Consider the following 11,715-nt stretch of genomic DNA (forward strand, 5'->3'; position numbering starts at 1 on the left):
AAAAATTTATTTTACCACAAAATGCTGGTGGTAGTTTTTTCAACACTCTTCATGAGTTGTAATGGATGTACTTCTCTGTGGGGGAGTATTGATCATGGTTGGGGCAATGCAAGAATGGCACGTGTTTGACATTTCACTTAGGTTACGTCTGTGCATCTGTGTGGTGAAAAGGCAGTGCTGTGAGAGTACAAACTGAGGAAGGTATTTCCAGTGTCCAGGAGTTTGGTTTGTTCCATTTTTCTGTGAACTTAAAACTTCTCTAAATAATGAAGTCTATTTAACAAAATAAACTCAAGCTTAGCTGAACTATGATTTGCCACTTAAAATGCGTGTACTTACAACATGAGTGCTGGTGACTATCTTGATGTCTTACACACTAAGCAGGGTGGGAGTGAGGCAGTGGAGATGCAGGTCAGAGCCTCACCCACTGCCATCTTTGCAGCATCACGTCACGGAGCTTGCATCTGTGCAATTTTTGTGCCGTCGTGATGCAGTGTTGCCATCAAACAGATGCCCTTTAGTGCAAGTTCTGAGCATTTTTTATTTTTATCAGTAGTGTGACATTTAACAATGGTCTCACCAAATCCCTAAAAAATTAACAGTGAGTCCTCATGGGCTGGTATACGCCATTTCCAGCAAACACTGATTGCAGACCTTGGCACAATGCTCCTCTGTATACCTCTTTGTCTAACCTGAGGTTATGGCCATTTTATAGATGAGCAAAATCTACAGCTATAAAGAGATGTGTGAAGAAACACTGCGTTTTATAGGTAGTGGCCTCCTAACACCTAGCCCATTCCTACTTCCTTAACATTACTTCACAAAAAAAAAAAAAAAAAGATAGGCTGTACAGTGACCTTCAGAAGTTCACAACTTTGATAATATCCACACAAACTATATGTGAATAATTGGCAAAAGTGTACTGGGCATGACTTACCTGTTCAGAAGCATGATGCTATGTTGCCCCATGAAACATGTTAAACTTCCTTGTTTCGCTGTGTTAAAATTCCTGAGCGTAATGTTTCCAAACAGTTGATAGTGCCTGTGTAATGTCCTTGGAAACATGGAAGGCACAATCAAACCCTCACAAGCACAGAGCAAAGCACAGGTCAAGGTGGGTGTTTCAGTGCTTCATGGTTGAGTCTGCCCGCTTGAGGGCCTTGCACCAAGAGAGAGCAAGGAAGTGTCCACTCCGTTGTTCCTACATGGCCTGTCCTGGAGGCAGAGCTGAGGAAGCAGGAATGTCCCTCTCAACTGGATCCCCATCTGTCATCCTTGTTTATCTTCAAAGGAAATCAGCCTCCTGATCAGGGCAGGAGACTCAGAGCTGCTGTGGCTCAAGGAAGCTCCAGGGCGTCACGTGCTCTCTTCACTGGTAATAGCTATGCAGTCCAGGTAGGAAAAGGGATGCACCCTGGCGCTTGATTGCTTAAGGCTTAGTGTTTCACTTATGCTGAAAAGGGACAACTGGCCCAAAACAGAAAAAACGAGATGATGCCTTAGAAGCTTTCCAGCCAGCACCCTCTGTTCTGTGCAGGTGGATCCTACAACCAGGTGTAGAAGAGGTGCAGGGACGCGCATGACAGAGGACAGAAAGGCCGCAGCGCTGAGAAAGTTCAGCTTCCTCCTACTCTGCCTCTCACTGGCTGCACACTGGCCACATTCTCGCCCCTGCTGATCCAGGAACTCACTTGTGTTGTGAGTTTAACAAAGACCGCGGACGTGGAGTCCCTGCCATGCAGTTAACACCCAACAAACACAAGCCCCTTCTGTGCGCCAGGATGGCCAGAGCGATCTCTCACCATGACACGCTGTCTCCTTTGGCTGTCTTTCCACAGGTGAGCCCTTAAACCAAACTGTTTCAACTCTGACCCATTAGACTTGCTGGCACCTGGCTCATTGCTTGGCATAGATTATTTCCTCAGCAAAACAAACAACAAACGGATTTTCAAAACAGATATTGTAGATATACATTTCAGTGTCAGAAATTATGTTCATGGCTCATTAATAAGCATACAAACCATATACTCAATATTCTGTTGGATTTATGATTCATAATTACTCAGCTTCCCACTGTAGGACACTTTTTAAAAAAAGACTTATTTTATTTATTTGAAAGACAGAGTTACAGAGAGAGGTAGAGACAGAGTGAGAGAGAAAAAGGTCTTCCACCTGCTGGTTCACTCCTCAAATGGCCGCAACAGCCAGAGCTGGACCAACCCGAAGCCAGGTGACTGGAGCCTCCTCCAGGTCTTCCACATGGATGCAGGGGTCCAAGGACTTGGGCCATCCTCCACTGCTTTCCAGGCGATAGTAGAGAGCTGGATCAGAGTGGAGCAGCCAGGACTCGAACCAGCACTCACATGGGATGCCAGCACAGCACATGGCAGCTTTACCCATTACGCCACAGCGTCAGCCCCACACTGTTTAGATTTTTTTTCACAGTTATGAACACAAATGTCATAGCTTACCTTTATGGGCATGTTGAGTCTCTTATCTGATATTTGTACATGGGTGCATTTCTAAGAAAAGATTTTTGAGCCAAATCATGTACCTGTGGGTAACTGGATTCTGAAAGTTTTTGAGATAATTGCTTTTAGATATGATCACTCAGTATACTCTGATTTCTCTTCAGAGCATATAAATCTTTTGCCTTTTAACTGTGGTAACTCAGTAACTTCAATGTGTTAAGACATTTTTTTCTCCTAATTTTTAAGGATAAGAGCTGTCTGTGACTACATACTAAATTGTTACATATGTCAGATCTGTTCTTATACTTTCAACTACTTTCCATGATCAGGTCACCTTTTCTAGCTATACTAAAATAGCCTTTTAATTGCTGTAGATTTACACATTTTAATAATGATTTTATAATATTTTATACAATAACAACATTATATTTATATATCGATAATATATAATTAATTACATATTAATAAATAATAAAGTGTTTTATTTATATTTTAATAGGGCAAATAATCCCTTTTAAACTTTTATGTAACATTTATTTTAAAAAAAATTTTGTTGTTCTTTGAGACACACATATACATGGTGAGGGGAGGAGGAGAGAACGAGAGAGTGAGCTACCATCCTCTGGTTCAGTCCTCAAATGCCCACAACACCCAGGGTTGGGCCAGGCTGAAGCTGGGAGCCAAGAACACAATCCAAGTCTTTCATGTGGGTGGCAGGGACCCAACTTCTCAATCCATCACTGCTGCCTCCTTGGGTGTGCATCAATGAAGGAGCTGGAGGGGGGCCCTGAATTCTGGGGCACAGGCATCTTAACTGCTAGGTCTAATGTCAGCCCCATAACTTATTTATCCTCCAATTAATTGTAGGAATATTTTGAATATTTTATGTACTTGAAATATTTAAAGTATGCAGATACTTAAATTTATAAATTAACTGGGGGAGAAATAGTATGTTTATGATAGTTCTATTAGATAACATAAAGTATGATTCCATATAGCCATGTGCTCATTTATTTTCCTGAGTTAACAGCTTTCTTTAAGTAGACTTTGCTCCTCTTGCTAATTTCACCCCATGTAATTTGTATGTAACCCTTGAATTTTCTACCTGTGCTAGTCACTTCCTGTTGCTGTAACAAAATCTCTAAAGGAAGGGGTTCCTGGAACTCACAGTTTTGAGGATGAACATCTGATGGGGCCATCTGCATTTGCATGACTTCTGGGGAGGGCCTGTGGCATCATGGGGAGATGCCTGTGAGGAAGACGGCACGTGGAGACAGGAAACCAGAGAGAGCAGGAGCCTGTCTCGCTCTGCTACAAATCCCCTCTTGGGAACTAACTGGGGTCCCAGGAGAACTCTGTTAGTCCCTCCCAAGGGCAGTGCCCCAGTGGCCCCATGACCTGGCGTGAAGCCCCATGTGTTAAAGGCTTCCCCACTCCCAGGACAGCCACAGGGAGGCCCAAGCTGCCCACACACGGACCCCTAGCCAAGCTGAAACCACACCCAGCCAGAGCATGTGAGGCACGTTCCCTTGCCATGGCCTACCTGCTTCCCAGGTTCTTTCTCTCATGCTGACGGCAAGAAGCGTGCTGTGCCCGACACAGGATGGAGGTGGAGAGCATCAGGACTTACAGCTGCTGCTCGAGCGTCTTCTGGTCGTCTTGGTTTTGTAGATGCATTGTGTATCAGCGTTTCTTCTGCTACATGGCTTTCTGTCCTGTGCTGAGAGCTTCCGTCCACTGTCGGTTCGCAGTGATCTGGGAGGGTGTGGATTTGACTCTCTGCATTTCCTCTGCTGCATGGCACCCTGAGCTTCTTGCACAGGTGAGTCTATAGCATTCATCAGATTCATGCAACTCCCAGTCACTTTTCTTTCTGGACAATGTGTTTGTGCTGCCTCTCACTTTTTTTTTTTTTTTCAGCCTCTCTCTCCCAGGCGGTGACCCAGGTCCTGAGCTCACTCCTCTTTTCTTCTGCAGGACCTCATCTGCTGCTGATTCCACGTTGTGATTTCGCTGTCATCAAGCGCTGTCACTTTCATCTCTGGAAGTCCCATTAGGTTGTTTTAATTTTTATGATGGTAGAAGAAATGACATAAAACTTGCCATTTTAACCCTTTAAATGTACAGCCCTGTGGCATTCGCACCTTCGCGGTGGTGTGTTTTAGAGGATTGTCTTCTTGACTCCACACCCAGGAAGGATGAAGGCCTCCAGCTCTTGCCCTCAGGCCACGGTGACCAACACCTGCCCCTGCCTCCATGCCTTCTGCTACTCCGGATACCACACATGAGCGTGCTCTCACAGTATCTGCCCTCCTGGGTATAACTTACTTCACTGAGCATTGTGTTTTCTTCTCATCCGTGTTGAAGCACATTGCAGAATGTCCGTCCTTTTAAAGACTGAGTCATATTCTATGATACAGAGAGGCCGTGTTCTGTTCATGCATTCATCTGGCAATGGACATCTGAATTGCTTCCCACTGTCTGCTGTTGGGCACCACATGGTGGCTGACGTGCGCGTACCGGTGAGGACATCTGCCTAACCTTGCTTTCAGCTAGGAGCCCAGAGAGGCTGTGGTGGGCCCCATGGAGTGCCCGAGGAAGCACGGTCCTGGTTTGCACAGCGCCACCTCACTTCCCCACCGCAGTCCAGCCTCTGCCTCTTGCTGCCACTTGTCTGTCTGGAATCCCCATCCCAGTGGGCGTGAGGTGCATTTCTTTGTGCTTCTAACACTGATGATGCCAACCACCTTTACGAGGGATTACTGGCCAATTGTGTATATATAAATTTTTTGCCCATTTCTTAATTACATTGTTCCCTTCATTGCTGCATTGTGAAACCCTTCCTACACGATGAATACTACTCGTATCAGATACACGACCCCCAAGTATTTTTCCCGTCTGTGAGTTATCCTTTCCTTCTGCTGACAGTGTCCTGTGCACAGTCTTCTTACACTTGTACATCCTTGCTCACGATGCTCGTTTTCCTTTAAACACCGGAGTGTATTTACAATGTCTGTCATGGCTGAGTCTACTGTTTCCATTCCATCTGTGACTCCTCTCTCTGCGCCTCCTGGCCTGCACCACAAGCTGCAGCTTGTCTATCCGTCCAGTTGTATTTGATTGGCTGCCAGTCGCCGTGAATGCTTCCGATTCCTTCCATTAAGGAATGCTTATGCTCGGTTCAGCAGAGTGCTATACGCCTTCACTGTTTTTTAAGGTTCCTAGAGTGGGCTCCGCGGAGTCTGCATACTAGGCCGTTAGCTGAACTGGAGGCTCTGACCCTTCTGCGTCTTCACTGATGGTCCCAATGGTCCCACCAGGTCTCTGTCCTGGGGCCGGATGCAATCCAAAGGCCCCCTCTCCCTTTGACCTCACAGTTGCCTAGCAGTTGTTGCCTTGCGTTGACATGAACTGGGCAGTAGTTTCAAGGAGTGTGCTCTAGCGCTGTCTCTGAACCGTTATCTCTGTGCACTCCTCCCAGACACAGCTGCCTCCTGCCCTTGCCCGACCACCACCCTCACTAGGCCAGTCTCTAGCCTTCTCTAGGCAGTCTAGAGTATGTCCCCAGGCAGAAGTTCATGGTGATGTGCGTGTGTGAACCAGCTTCCATGTGTAACTGTCAAGGGGTGGGATACAATGGAAACACAAATAATAATATGCAAATACAAGGGCAGGGGTTTGACCTAGCAGTTAAGATTCCACTTGGGACACATGGATCCAATATCAGCGTCTGGTTTGGAGTCCTGGTTTGGCTCCTGATTCCAGCTTTCTGTTCATGGGAACCCTGGGAGGCAACAATGTCTCAAGTACTTGCTATCCACGGGGGAAAACTGGATTGGGTTCCTGGCTCCTGACTCCAGCCTGGCTCATTCCAGGATGCTTCCGCACAGCAGGTAGGAGATCTCCCTCTGTCTGTTGCTGTCTCCCAGGGAGAGAGCCAGCAGGGTACTGGATCGAAGTGAAGCAGTTGGGTCACAAACCAGCGGCCATAGAGGATGCTGGCGTCACAGGCGGTGGCATCACCCACTAGCCCACAATGCTGGCCCCACTTTACTTCATGCTGACACACAGGCCTTCAACACCATCACCTGCAGACAACTAAGGGCAACCCCAGCCAGCTCCTGAGGCCCAGACATACTCTGCAGAACAGGCAAGGAGGGAAAACAGAAAAGGAGAAAGGAGAGAAGAGTCAGAAATGAGTCTGGTGCGTGCGCTGGGCCTTGAACTCCACTGCGGATTTCTTCTGGCCAAGGTGTTTTGCAGCTGCTGTCTCTGAGACCGTCACTGTCCATTCTTCCACTTCCTGAGGCCCACAGAGGCATACGCCGGTCAGTACCAGCCACAGTTTGAGAGGACCAGTAAAAGTAAGAACGCATGGGTCCTTGTGAACAAATTGCGAGTCATTTCCAGAAGGTACCACCAGAGCACGAAGCCTGGCTAGAGCCCGGCCGGTGCCCTACAGGAGCCACAGGCCTTGGGCTGCTCTCTGCGGACTGCGGCCCCCGGACCCCGCAGGGAGGCTGCCCTTAGGGTTTAGGGGCTCTTCCTCCAGCTTTTCTCAGTCAAGCCCCCTCCCCTCAGGAAGAGCCGGGGTGGGGGTGGGGGGAAAGCAGCCGCGGGCGCCTTGCGACAGGCTGACCGCGCCGGGCCCCTGGCCCCGCCGGTCCTCAGCAAGCAGCTGAGGTGCCGAGCCCGAGCGCTGTGCAGAGGCTGCTGTCTCTATGTGGGCACTGCTGGTCCCTGGGGCTCCGCGGGCCTCGGGGAGACCTCGCAATGACAGCGCTGAGCTCAGCTCCAGGGGCTGTGCCGGAACAAGAACGCCCCGCGGACGTGAGGCGGGCAGGGCGCACGGCTCGGCGCCCCAGCCCTGAGGACACGCCGTCACAGCCCCCACGGGCCGCCGGTCTGTCCGCGGCGCCTCTCACGCGGCGTCAGCTCTCCGGTCCGGTAGGTCGGGAGCGCACGTGCGCGACCCGCGCGCTGGCGCGCACCGCGGTGGGGACGCACACAGACAGACGCATGCGCACATGCGTCCACCGCCCGGGCCGCGGGACTGCCCCCGCACAACCTGGCGGCTTGTCACGGACGGAGGAGCCACGTGGAGCTTGTCCCAGGACCTGGCATCCCCGCTTCACCGCTGCTCTTCTGTGGGCTACAGTGCGGTGCACCCCTCGCTGCATTGTCAGGCCGGAGCAGCCATGAGCTGTGCATGCTGGGGATTGTAGGCCACACCCCGCCTATCCGGCGCGGCGCATGCTGGGAATCGTAGTTCATCTTCCCAGGCAGGAGAAGCCTGGCCGCAGGGCATGCTGGGGATTGTACGCTCTCTAGCGCTGGCAAGCACGGCCCTGGTGCGGTGCATACTGGGGACTGTAGTTCACAGGCTTCCGTCACAGGCGGAGCAGCCTTGCGCAGCGCATGCTGGGGCTTGGAGCAGTACCTGGGCATCATCTTTGCGTTCGCTTAGGGTGGTGTCCACTCAGGTTCGCGGGCATGCAGTCAGACAACTTGCACCCCACCTCACTGTCTTGTTAAGGATCTGAGAAACCAAGCTGACCAAGGTCCATGCACATAACTGTGTATGAAGTAACACCTTGACAGGAGGGACTCCATTTTGGAGAACCTGAGACTCCATTCTGGGCAGGCACTCCCCTCCTCCCGCACCGTGAGACTCTCGTCTGAAACTATGATCTAAAGCAGTCGGACAATAGCAGTCCACACATCACACCTGGCAGAGCACAGAGACCCCCCCCCCCCCCAGCATGATCGCTCAAGCTTGGAAGTGGATAGGCTGCACCTGGGTTAATGATAAAAATGTAATTTGTCCTACATATGACTAAAACCAATATTTGGATTAATGTCAAGATTATAATTGAGATTGTTAAGATTGTAAGTGGTATGGTCAAGACTATAATTGATACTAGTTTTGCATAGGTTTTAGGTCAGCTTGACCCCAGTAACCATGTAGTCCCCCCCCCATCCTACCAACCATGTATCCCCCCCCCCCCCGATTTTGCAGTTTTTTGCCTTTATAAACCCTTTTGCTTTGGGCTTCGGAGTTGAGAGTTCTTTAGGGCATGAGCCCACTCTCCACTGCCGGCAATAAAGGACATCACATTGTATCAATGTGTGGTGCTCCTCTGCACCTGCTAGGGTACAACACATACTCAGCAGTGGCCATGGACCAAACCTAGACAACTGGTGCTCCTTCAGGAAGTAGTCAAAAATGCACATGGCCAAAGGAGAAGGTAAGAAGAAAAAGAATAGCCACGGGACTCAAAAGATGCAGTAAGGAATTCATCACCTCCCAGACTCAAGGAACCACAGTGTTCAGGAAATTATTTCTGAATCTGAACTAAAGGCATTGAGAAAACAGTTTATCCACTTTAAAACACCTTTTTTCACTTTTAACTTTAAATTTTTAAGTGACAAAATTGTATATATTTATGGTGTACAACATGACATTTTGATATCTGTGTAAATATGCAACAATTATGTCAGGCTGATAGGCATATCTGTTAACACTGCATGCTTTCTTATTTGCAGGGAGAACATTTCAGAGCTACTCACCTAGCAATTTTCAACTTTACTGTACATTGTTAGTAACCTCAAGCCTTGTGCTATACAGTAAGCTCCTGAATTTGTTACTCTTGTTTAGTAAAAACTGTTAGTCCTTCAACCAGCAACTCCACAATCCAGTCTCTGTGTCTGTAAATTTGATTTTTTTAAATATTTATTTATTTGAAAGTCAGCGTTACAGAGAGAGAGAGAGAGCTGGTTCACTTCCCCAAGTGATCACAATGGCTAGTGCTGAGTGAGCTAGGACAAAGTCAGGAGCCAGGAGCTTCCTCCAGGTCTCTCACATGGGTGGCAGGGGCTTAAGCACTTCGGGCATCCTCTGCTACTTTCCCAGGTGCATTAGCAGGAAGCTGGATAGGAAGTCCTGCAGCCAGGACTTGAACCAGTGCCCACTGTAAAGCATCCACAAAACACACCAAACACTCGAGTAAGGGAAAGGTTTTATTGTGGGAACCAGACAGACCAGAGGGAAGGAGTGAAGAAGGAAAAGAGGGAGAAGGAGAGCATAAGACAGAGACCAAGAGAGAGCACGAGAGCGAGAGCGAAAGAGAGAGAGAGGGAGAGCGATCAGGAGACGGGGAGAAAGAGAGCCACGTGATCAGGAACAGGTCCTCTTAAAACTGTGCCTGGGGAGTGGGCGGAGAAGAAGCAGATAATCACATTAGGATAGGGGTGCGGCTGACACTGGTGGTTGGGCCATGTGGCCACCTGGCTTCCAGCAATGGCGGCGGGGGCTAGAGCCTAGGATGGTGTCGGGGGTGTAGATCGTGCCATAGATAAGACTGTGCCATTTTACTAATACCCATGAAGTGCAGGCATTGCAGGCGGCAGCTTAACGTGACACATCATAAAGCTGGCCCCAAGTTAAACTTTTTTTTTTAATGTTGTATTTATTTATTTGAAAGAGTGACAAAGATCTCTCTATGGTTTCTCCTAAAATGCGCACAACAGCCAAAGCTGGCCCAAGCCAAGGTCAGGAGCCTGACTTGATGACAGAGACCAAGTACTGAAGCAATCCCTGCTGCCTCATGGTGCACATTAGCAGGAAGCTGGATCAGAAGCATAGCAGTGGCTGGCGCTGAGGCTCAATAGGCTAATCCTCCACCTAGCGGCGCTGGCACACCAGGTTCTAGTCCCGGTTGGGGCGCTGGATTCTGTCCCGGTTGCCCCTCTTCCAGGCCAGCTCTCTGCTGTGGCCCGGGAAGGCAGTGGAGGATGGCCCAAGTGCTTGGGCCCTGCACCCCATGGGAGACCAGAAGTACCTGGCTGCTGCCTTTGGATCAGCGTGGTGCACCGGCCGCAGTGTGCCAGCCGTGGCGGCCATTGGAGGGTGAACCAACGGCAAAAGGAAGACCTTTCTCTCTGTCTCTCTCTCTCACTATCCACTCTGCCTGTCAAAAAAAAAAAAAAGAGAGAGAGAGAGAGAGAGAGAGAGAAGCATAGCAGCAACTTGAGTCCAGGCACTCTGGATCATGTTTTCACAAACAGGACCACCATTTATTTTAAGGCTGAGGTCTGGGGGCCTGTGCTGTTGTATAGCAGGTAGAGCTGCTGCCTGCAGTGCCGGTATCCCATATCAGTGCCAGTTCGAATCCCGGCTGCTCCACTTTTAGTCCTGCTCTATGCTATGGCCTGGGAAAGCAGTAGAAGATGGCCCAAGTCCTTGGGCCCCTGCACCATGTGGGAGACCTGAAAGAAGCTCCAGGCTCCTAGCTTTGGATTGGCGCAGCTCTGGCCATTTCAGCCATTTGGGGAGTGAACCAGTGCATGGAGGACTTCTTTCTCTATCTGCCTCGGCCTCTCTGTAACTCTTTAAAATAAGTATATAAAATCTTAAAAAAAAAAAAAAAAGGCTGAAGTCTGTTGTTATTGTGATCCGCAGCCTGACTGTGGATTCACCGAGAGTGAGCCTGTTTTCTCACACTGCGGTTGGCTATCTGCACTCTTCTGAGAAAGGATTTCCAGGGTCTCTCCCATTGAAATGTCACACGGTTTCCTGGCAGTGGCATTGTCTGATTTCCTCCCGTAGTCTGCACATGAACCCTGATGCAGATGCACGGTTTTCAGAAGTCTGTTCCATTAAAGATTTTAAATATTGTAATTCCATTTGTATAGTTCTGCTTTTTCTTTTCTTTTCTTTTTTTTTACCTCATCCTGCTTTTAGTGCCATATCCAAATGACAAAAAGCTTTTCTCTTGTGTTTTCTCCTAGTGGTTTATAGTTTTAGGTCCTACATTTAAGTCTTTTCCATTTGAGTTGATTTTTGTATCCTGGTGAGATGGGATGCAGTTCTGTTCTTCTGCATGGGAATATTCTTCTGCACTTTCATGGGAATAATAATAATACCATATTAAAGACACACCCTTTTCTATTGTGTGGGGTTTTTTTGGAAACTTTGTTGACGATCAGTTGACCGCAAATGCACAGATTCACTCTGGGGACCTCTGTTCTCTTCCATTGGTCTATAATGTCTGTTCCTGGGCCAGGACCATGCTTTGTTAACTCTTGCACCTCTGCAGTCAAGTTTGAGAACGGGATGTATGCTGTCTCCCACTCTGTTCAATTTACTCAGATTACTTTGGGGATAAGGGATCTTTTTCCATTTTATACTTTTCTATTTCTGTGAAAAATGTCTTCGGGATTGTTAGGGATTGCACTGAACCTA

General features: G+C 48.6%; 1 long non-coding RNA gene across 3 annotated transcripts; it reads right to left on the reverse strand.

Moving 5' to 3' along the window:
- Positions 1–2,080: 2,080 nt before the first annotated feature.
- Positions 2,081–7,701, reverse strand: LOC138848841 (uncharacterized). Of its 3 annotated transcripts, XR_016230671.1 has the most exons (3): positions 4,015–7,701; positions 3,640–3,720; positions 2,081–2,321 (listed from the first exon to the last, which is right to left on the reverse strand). It is a non-coding gene; the product is annotated as an uncharacterized LOC138848841 (long non-coding RNA). The 3 variants fall into 3 exon arrangements; XR_016230672.1 differs by lacking the exon at positions 3,640–3,720; XR_016230670.1 differs by having other exon boundaries at positions 2,081–3,720.
- Positions 7,702–11,715: the final 4,014 nt, after the last annotated feature.

Source organism: Oryctolagus cuniculus, chromosome 2 (genome assembly GCF_051225735.1).
Source record: "Oryctolagus cuniculus isolate XC-2025 breed Fujian yellow rabbit chromosome 2, ASM5122573v1, whole genome shotgun sequence".
Lineage (NCBI taxonomy): Eukaryota > Metazoa > Chordata > Mammalia > Lagomorpha > Leporidae > Oryctolagus > Oryctolagus cuniculus.